Below are 10,356 nucleotides of genomic sequence, written 5' to 3'. Positions count from 1 at the left end.
ACCGTGACAAAAATAATTAATTATGCTACACTTCCTTTTAAATCTAATACGTATATGTATTTGCAGTGAAGAGAATAATTTTAATTGTAAGGCAATGAAATGTTTTTTAGATACATGGCACAACGATATGATATTATATATGTATATGTTAACTTATATATGCCGTATTACATTAAAATTGAGTATATATAGATACATATGTGTATTTTATTGAATTATCTATAAATTAAATTCCGGCGCATAGGTATTCCCATAAAAAGCTCAAACGCCGTTATCGAATCCATTTTTTGCTCGGAAAATTTTGAGATCAATGTATAATCAAAAGAAACAGATATTTGAAGTCTAGATTTGCATAATTTAGCAAATTGAAGAAAAATGTCTACTGAATTAATTTAAGTTATTTATAATTTCTGGAAAGAAATGTTGTTCCAGTGGTCCAATATGATTTAATATTGAAAACTCTACGAGTTTTTCAATAAGCAAAAAAGTTGATTAATGTTTAATTCTTCCTACTATATACATATGTATAGTAAAATTTTGCTTTCATAAGCAGTTTTACTTTAGAGATCTTATTTTATAATAAAATTGTTTTATTGTTCGTTGGTTTGTTTTATCTTTATTATTAAAATCTTCTATTTATCTGTTGGAGTGATAAATTTTTAACGTGTTACTTTTCTAAAAATAATTAATATTATTGTTTTCTAAATTTATAATATGTATAAAGTTCTAAATAATTTTAAAATGTATATATATTGTATATAATTTTTCTTATTTAATAAGCACATTAAGATAAAAAATATTCCCTAAGTTAATTTTTGTGTGCATATAGTATGTGTTTCCAATTATTGAATGTATTGGCCGTTGATGTATTGTTTAATTTAAAACATGTTCTTAAACTTTCATTTATTCTCATGTTAATATGATAAGAGAAAGTGAATTTATTCTTATTAGTAGTATAGTGGTAGTATGCTATATTTGTAGTAGGTACAAAAAATAAAATTTTTTCAAATACACACACATATTTAAAATAAATTAAAATATTTGCGTTTAATTTTTATGAGTTGAAATTTGAAATATTTTTTTATTATTAACTGCACTGATATCTTAATACATACTTAAAGGCTTTTTTCTCCAACAATATTCTTTTAATTGACAACTTTTTACACTAAATTTGAACAAGTGTATTTATATATTTGTGCATATATGTAAATAATTTAGCTGGTTAGCTATTTCCTTAATACATATTTAATATCTTATATGTATTTTGTATGTACGTATACATATATACATATCAACTTATAAAAACGTATAAGTTGTTAAATCAAGAGTCTAACACAAATGGGATTATATTAGAATATCAAGAAACGCTGATGAAAAACTGTACGGATAGGTGAGCGGAATAAAATATTTTGGAATGGTTAGTATTTATAATATGTAATTACATATTCATATATAAATATTCTATACATATTTCTTTATTAACTTTGATAATTATGGTTCTTATTTTAAAGCTGTCTATTTGTCTGGCTTTATTGGGAAATTTGTTGTTGTTGCTTAGCTGCTTCAAAGCTCTCTTCTAAAGTTGATAGCAATAATTTGCGAGATCAGTGAACTATTTTACTCACAAAGTAAAGTTTTGTTTGATTTTTTTAAACATTGACGCTGTTGGGTAAACTTAAAAGCTAATGTTAGACAATGTCACATTAGTACTGAGAAACAACGCAATGAACCCTATAGAGCCTTAAAAAATACTAATATAAATTAAAATTGGTTTCATTCCCTTTTGGCGACTTTTTACTGTAATAGATATAAAAAACTTTTTTTTATAATTATAAATTCAAAACTATTTTGACTATAGATGTAAATACATATAATTTATTTGCCTTGCGCAAAGAAAATACAGAAATATATACCGAATTACATTATAATGAAAATAACTGAAGCTATGATTAAAATATTTTCAAAATTAATATTTTTATGGATTAGTCTTTATTTGTAAATAATTGAAAAAAATATTGTGGAGTATCTTTCAAAATATTATTAAAGCTTATCTTATAATCACAATGTTAATAAATCTAATTAAATACATATTATTGAAAAGATTTCTACAATCACCGTCGTCATAAACTTGTATACAAAAGGGATGGGTCTAGTTGTGGTTATACAGAATATCAAATATAGATCTGATTGTGTGGTCAATATCCCTCCTGACACAATTTTGAAATCAAATACTCAATTGTAAAATCTTTTTACATTAAGAATATGCGATTTTAAAGAATTAATAACAAAAAAGTTTATAAAATACAAATAAGAATAAAGCAAAGTTAGAACACACTGTACATATTTTTAAATGATAAAATAGTCACATTAAGCAATGCACGTTACTATAAATCAATGAATGTATATTAACATACTGCATACATAACGAATACGTATAAAACGAATATATCAATCATAACAAAAATATTCGTATATGTAGGTTTAATGAATGGCCTGCCAAAATTGAAATTAGAAGGGAGGGGGTATAAAAAAACTTTACTCGTTGATTTGATACATTAAATATTCAAATTATGAATGTAATGCCATTTTAAAAACATCATGTTCATATATTTTCATAACTATGGATTGGAATCGAAGTATTTAAAAAACACATTGATTGAAATTTATAAGATAATTAATCATATATAATGGTTGAAACACCAGAACTTTTACAAGAGCCTGTCCACGACTTGCATATATGGTATGTATGTATGTTTATAATACTTTCAGGCATATGTTTGAAATTTGCATATATATGGAAGGATTTTGGTGTCAATCTGTGGGCACTGGAGCAATCTTATTTCTTAACAGGATATTTTTTGTGAACATTATTTAAAAATTGTGAACTCTAGGATAAGGACAACATTTTTGTTGTATGAATATAATAAAATATAAACTTGAGTAAAAATTTCAACAAGTTGTTATTAAAACAGTATAATGAAGAGAAATGGAGGGAATAAAAATGTATCGTTTATGGTTTCCATAGCGTGGTAAGTCTTAGGAGAAGTCTACAATATTGCAAAATCTTAACAAATAAATTGTATATATTTACACATAAACATATGTATAACTAACTACTATGTTTTGTCTTGTCAGAATCTGCAAATAGCGAACACGTTTATTTTATGAAAAAATTTAATTTTGCAAGCTTGAAACAATTCCCCTTTTGTTTTGTTGTCATCATAGTTATGTGTCTACAACATATGGCCAAATGAACAAAAATTAAAAAGGGTTTTTAAGCAATCAATGAGAAGGAACAGATGGACGATGGCAATATCTCCTCTAAAACAACCGTTTATAACTATGTTTCGAAATTCAGCATCACGATTAACTAAAATACTTTTAGCCTTTGCAAATTTCTTCTCACCGCATTTGTATAATTTATTTGTAAAATATGCATGTGGTACATGAATTAGTTTTTGTTTTAAAAATATTTATTAAAGTGCATGAAAATGCTTTAGTCCGTATATAATTCCAGTCAACTAGTTGATCACGGTACTGTGATTTCATTTAAAAAAATTATACATATATGTATGTCGCTACTTTGTTAGCAAAACAGTCTAAGTTATTACTTTGTTTGCATGAAAATGTGCACACACAGGTACATGCATAAAAACATGAATAAAAGAAAAACAACTTAACTTACTTTCACTGGACGAGCAACGGATGAGTTCAATGGCAGTTAACAATATGATTTTTACCTTATTGCAACGTGTTGGTGCCAAATACGGCTCTTCACTTTCGTTTCGACCGAAGAAAATGAAAATGCAAGAGAAATGCCATTAAAAACTCGAAAGCAGGGTATTGTGCCACATATCCCAAAGTGCGTGACTTTTTAATACACATATAATACATATAAGAAAATACATATACTTGTACATGTAGGTAATGTATGGTACATCAACAAAAATCGTCACGTCACAATTCAACACAGTCAAATAACAACTCAAAATTAAACTATCGTACCTATGAATAAGACATACATACATAAATATGTATATACATAAGTAAGTATATATTTTTAAGCATTATCTGTCATTATCATATTGATTATTTGAAGATCCAAACATAAGTAAATTTTTTATATCTGGATTTTATGCCCTTTACATAACATGTAATTTAAGGACACTTCTACTTATAGTATTGTAAAGTAAATATATTTATAAGTATATTCAGGTTTATACATACACGCATACAATACAATGCAATGCATGTAATATTTTAATTAAAATCAAATTCGAAAACGAAAGCTGCGCATAGTTCCATTAGCAGCATATGTATATGTATTTATAGAGGTAAACTCGTACACTGACCTGGTTTTCACTTTTAAAATAGTCGTTAGTAATAAGTTCAGTTTATTGGGCAGTCAATCGTTTCGTATTATCATGCTTTCTCAAATCTTGTGATTTTGTTTCAATTTGGATGATTACTAGCCAAATATCAACGGAATAACGGGCAATTGTCATTCACTGTATTTTTAATTAGCATATGTATATGTATGCATTCGTGTATATAAATACGTACATAGGGCAAATGCAGTATTAAGCTCAACTTTATGCAAGAATATTTATATATATATATATATGTATATAGTATATGTATACATAAGTGAATGTAAGTTCTTTCAAAATATTCAGGCAAAATATGTGAATGTAAATATGCATGTACATACCTACATTGTATATGCTTTTATGAAAATAGAAAGTAAATCGTATTCACTAGCAATATATAAAAAAAATCGAAGAAAGTGACGTTAAACGTTGTAAGCGCCAGCCTGAATAATAAAGCAAATGAAATAGCTTGACAAGAAAGTTATAAATATAATATACACACTTACATATATATATATATATATGTATATATAGTAATATAGTATATATATATATATATTTATATATTATATATATACATATATATACATATATAACGGTGATAACTTGCAACCAACTGGCCACACGTATTTAATGAGTGAATAAATGAAGGTGGATAACGAAGTATGTATCGGGCAAAAGCGAAACGAATATGAAAATACAGCTACTACTTACTATATATTCGTTTTGGAATCAACATAATGTGATTGCCCGGAATTTAGAGCACGCAAAGTTTATTGAACTTATAAGAAGAGAAAAGGGAAATGGTAGGAAAGGCAAGCGACTTATAGCTAACCAACTTTACCTTCACCGAAACAAATATGCAATAATAGAAAATATATTTTATATATTAACAATATGTGCTATACAAATTTTGGCTAAAGATTTGAGCATGAACGGAATAGGAACATGTAGTGTCACTAATAATTATTTACTTTACATACAATTGAAAAAAAAAAATTATTTGAGAATCACTACCTTATGCTGCTCTAAATGGTATACGAATTCAAATTATAATTTCATCACATCGCTAAAAAGAAACTGCTTCTTAACCAAAACCAACCAAAACCCAAAAGCTTTTTATCAAAATAGCGACTGCCGCCCAGAAGGCAATTTCAAACTCCTGAAGCCAATCTTCTTACTTTCGTTCACTTTCAGTGATATCAATAGCAGCATTGATTATCCAGATTATAGGAAGAGGATAAGCTTGCATAGGCTTTCGATACAATCTATTTTATATGTAGAAGTTGGAGAGAATTTTGTCTTACGAAAGCAACAATATTTTGTCGGTTTCTTAATGGTTAAAAACGTTTAATGCATACCCCATTTAAGTACTTTTTTTATTTCTTAACTCAATTTGTTCACATAGAAACCTCCATACACTTTACGTTATTATTAATTTAAGAAAATATTTTAAATTATGGTTCTTGAATCAGGCAATAAATGATTTGATAAATTAGTATACATATCATCATACATATTATGCACGTCTTTTGCTATATTTACTATTGTCAGTCGGTATATACAGATATTTTAATACGTATACAAGACTGATTTTTCCTAACATTTCCACTACGACACTAAAGTAAAAGTAGAAACAAAAATTGTGTGTCCATGACCCCATGAGAGACAGAGTAGAGCCTTGTACTTGACCATAAGGACATTTAATCAACTGCAATGAACCCTGTTTCCATTTTATCGAAAGCTTTTCCATTACTCTTAAAAAGAAGGAAAAGAGAGTGTAAACTGGAGCTTTTTTGAAGCGCATGCCCAACCTATCCTTGGGAAGACGTGGGCATGAAGGGCGGAATTTTTTCAAGGTTTCGATGACATTCACATCACCGGTAATTCAGAAAAGTATATGTATGTTTATACGTTTGTTTGCGAAAACGTTCGTATACATGACCTTAACTTTGTTGGGGTAGTAATAAGGCATATAGAAAAAAAAATATTGACATTGACATTGACGTAGTTCTATATGTACTCCTTATTAACTAACACATATGTAAGTGAAGTATAGATAGTGTTGGCTTAAATACAAAAGGTCATAACCACGTATTTCTCTATTATGATATACATAAATTATTATTGTTTTCTTTTTATACTTTTGCAGCATGTTGCTACAAAATATAATAGTTTTGTTTACCTAACGATTATACGTATCACCTAAAACTAAGCGAGATAGATACAGGGTTATGTATACATAAATGATCAGGATGACCGGACGAGTTGAAATCCGGGTGACTGTCCCTCTGTCCGTCCGTTCATGTAAGCTATAATGTGAGTAAAAATTGAGATATCTTGATGAAACTTAGTATGAGCGTTTCGTGGCAAAAAAAAAATTACGAGTTCGGTACTACCCCGACTCCCACATGCTAATGATATAATGATTTTTGTTTTTCTAACAAACCTTGTGCCGAATATCCGACAGTGTATGAGTTATACTATATATGTATGTCCTGTAAGCAAGTAGTCTCATTGCCAGAAGTGTTAATGCACGTTACTAAGCGCGAAAGTCTGACAGAAAATGTTAATCAACAGTGATAGAAACAGCAATAATGTTTGTCATAATGATTATGAGAGAATATGCTACGTACTGCAATTTCCATCTATGCAGACGCTTAGCTAAAAGGAACTATAAACAATGGCGGCGGACAGCTGCTAACAGGGCCTACTCCATTATTATAGCTTGACAAATATAAAGGAAATCGGTGTGTCAAATACTATCATAAATGATTTTATATACAAAAAATTATGAAAAAAATATTAAAACAGCTCTTTTGATTCCTCAAAGAGAGCAAAAAAAATGATGCTGCGCAACTATTAAACTTTTGCAAGCGCAAGTAGTTATATGCGTAGTTTTGTAAATATATACACATTCATACACAGATACACACAATTGCATGAGAGCAGGGCCTACGCCGTATTTTAATTCCATTTTATCAATTTTAGTATTTTTCAACAGGACTTACCTCACTTAATGCTCTAAAGCGCACTCTGCCCCCCATATACACCTTCTGAAAATGCGCCGCTTGTTGCTACTGCCATAAATCAGTATAAATACATACATATAATACACAACTGATCACGTCCGATCACACTTTTCTACAACCCTAACTATTAACTAATTTTACTAAAAACACTATAAATTGCAATACCTAAAATAATTATACATTTCAACGCACTACTGCAAATTCCACCGACGGAAGCGAGGACCTAGGAAATGTATATTTAAAATGGCGCCGGAAATTAAGAGCGACCAGTGACATTTGAGCTTTTAAAAAGGAAGCGACATTTGCAGACCACATCCAAACCGCTTCAGTAGATAGCACAGGGTAGTAAAGTTTTTAAGTACTTCTAAAATCATAGATATGTAAAATAAATATAATTTCAAGTGGGTTTCGAGCTTTTTAAAGTAAGCGACATCTGAAGGCACTGAACCGCTTCAGTACGCCGTTGTCAGACTGTTGTCAGCAGATGGCACAACACTCACGTTCTCTGGAAGAAGTAGTTATATGCATAGCTTTGTAAATATATACGCATTCACACACAGATAAACACAATTGCATGAGAGCAGGGCCTACGCCGTATTTTAATTCAATTTTATCAATTTTAGTATTTTTCAACAGGACTTACCTCATTTAATGCTGTAAAGCGCACTCTACTCCCCATATAAGTGCACTCACCTACATCTGAAAAACATTTTATATACACCTTCTGGCACTATGCCGCTTGCTTCTACTGCCACCAATCACTAAATCGCATATAATACACAACTAATAACGCCCGATCACATTTTCACTGTTAAACAATTAAAATCCCGAACTACTACGTATTTTACTAAAAACACCATAAATTTCATCATTAATACCTAAAATAATTGCACTTTTCACCCAGCTGCTGCAAATTGTATTGTATGTCTGTTTAAAATGGCGGCGGAAATTAAGAACGACCACTGACATTTAAGCTTCTAAATAGACGCTCAGTGCTCGGCGCTCAGCTTTTGCACTCACTAATTTTCACTTTCAATTTTACTACACAAATAACAACGCCCGATTACTTTTTTTACTTTAAAACGATTAAATTGACGAACTTCGACCTAATTCTACTAAAAACTCCGTAATTGCAGCATTAATTCCTAAATTAATTTCACTTTTCACCAAGCTGCTGCAAAAGTCACTTACACGAACGCGTCATAAGGAAACGAATGTTGGAAATGGCGTCGGAAATTAAGAACGAACAATGACATTCGAGCTTTTAAAAAGGAAGCGACATCTGCAGACACTAAACCGCTTCAGTAACTAGCACAGGGTAGCATAAGTTTTTAAAGTATTTCTAAAAACATAGATTTGGAAAATAAATATAATTTCAATTAGTTTTCGTAAGATTGGCTTGTCATTTAGATTTAATGAAACTAATAGCAATAACACTTATTATATTTCCTGTATAATGGCTATATACTCTTCAATAGGCAGACTGTTGTCAGCAGATGGCACTACACTCTATAAAATGCCATCCTCTGTGGGTCGTCTGATTGAAGGATCAACGAAAACCACAAAATTGTTATTAGATAATTAAAAATCATTGTTGTAAGCAAAATATTATCCAACATCAAATGTTTTAGCTCTTAATAAACAAATATAATAATATCTGTGAATTAGATAATTTCAAAGAGTAATATGTGTGCCATCTGTTGGTCACATGAACATGATATCCACTTATGTTTGTAGCCTTTACACAGAAGAATATCATAAATTTGCTTAAAACAATGTGCTTGAGGCAAACTAATTAAAAAGGCAGTATCTTTATAAGTTTCAAAGTTCTGGCATACAATTGGAATATACATATGTATATTTGCCACATCTCTGTAGTTCAAAAATATTTGTGAACCCTGTAGTTTAGAAGCTTGAATATAATTGGTCGTGGTAATTTCCGCCGCCATTTCGACCATTCGTTTCTTTATGACGCGTTCGTGTAAGTCACTTATGCAGCAGCTTGGTGAAAAGTGAAATTAGCTTAGGAATTAAAGCTGCAATTAAGGAATTTTTAGTAGAATTACTAAATAACGGGCGTTGTTATTTGTGTAGTAAAATTGAAAGTGAAAGTTAGTGAGTGCAAAAGCTGAGCGCTGAGCACTGAGCGTCAATTTAGAAGCTTGAATATCATTGGTCGTTCTTAATTTCCGCCGCCATTTCGAACATTCGTATTCTTATATCGCGTTCGTGTAAGTGACATATGCAGCAGCTGGGTGAAAAGTGAAATTAGTTTAGGAATTAAACCTGCAATTAAGGAGGTTTTATTAGAATTAGGTTGAAGTCCGTCAATTTAACCTTTTAAAGTGAAAAAGTAATGGGGGATTGTTATTTGTGTAGTAAAAGTGAAAATTAGTGAGTGCCAAAGCTGAGTGCTGAGCGTCGGCGCAAGCAGAGGTCTGCCTATGATTGTGTATAAAATGTTATGTTAATGAGAATTATGTTCTGTTAATGTAATAAGGTGTTAGAAGCAAGTAGAGTTTAGAGTATGGAAGTGTATCTATTTATTTGTATTCGCAGAAAATGCGAAACGAAGTTAAAGAAAGTGCGGTAAGTGCTTATAAAATATTAAAATAATTATTTTTGGTATCTTTATGCAAAAATGTTCCTTTTAATGGCAAATTATTTCACAATTATTTTACATTAAAGCTTAATTTTTATGTTGAATATTTGTATATATGTATATACAAATATGCATACATACATATGTACATATGTATGTATGTATATGCGCACATACATATAAGCATTCCAAAGAATATATGTATAAAATTTAAAGGATTTTTTTTTATCTTTTAACGTCTTTACTGATTTCCGTCTTCATTGCGTCTAGTTCCTCTTTACTTTTGTGCACAGTCAAGCATAAATTCAGAAATATGTGTGTACATATGTACATACATATGTATGTACATATG

This window comes from Bactrocera neohumeralis, chromosome 6 (genome assembly GCF_024586455.1).
Source record: "Bactrocera neohumeralis isolate Rockhampton chromosome 6, APGP_CSIRO_Bneo_wtdbg2-racon-allhic-juicebox.fasta_v2, whole genome shotgun sequence".
NCBI classification, from domain to species: Eukaryota; Metazoa; Arthropoda; class Insecta; order Diptera; family Tephritidae; genus Bactrocera; species Bactrocera neohumeralis.
This window is presented reverse-complemented; position numbering follows the sequence as displayed.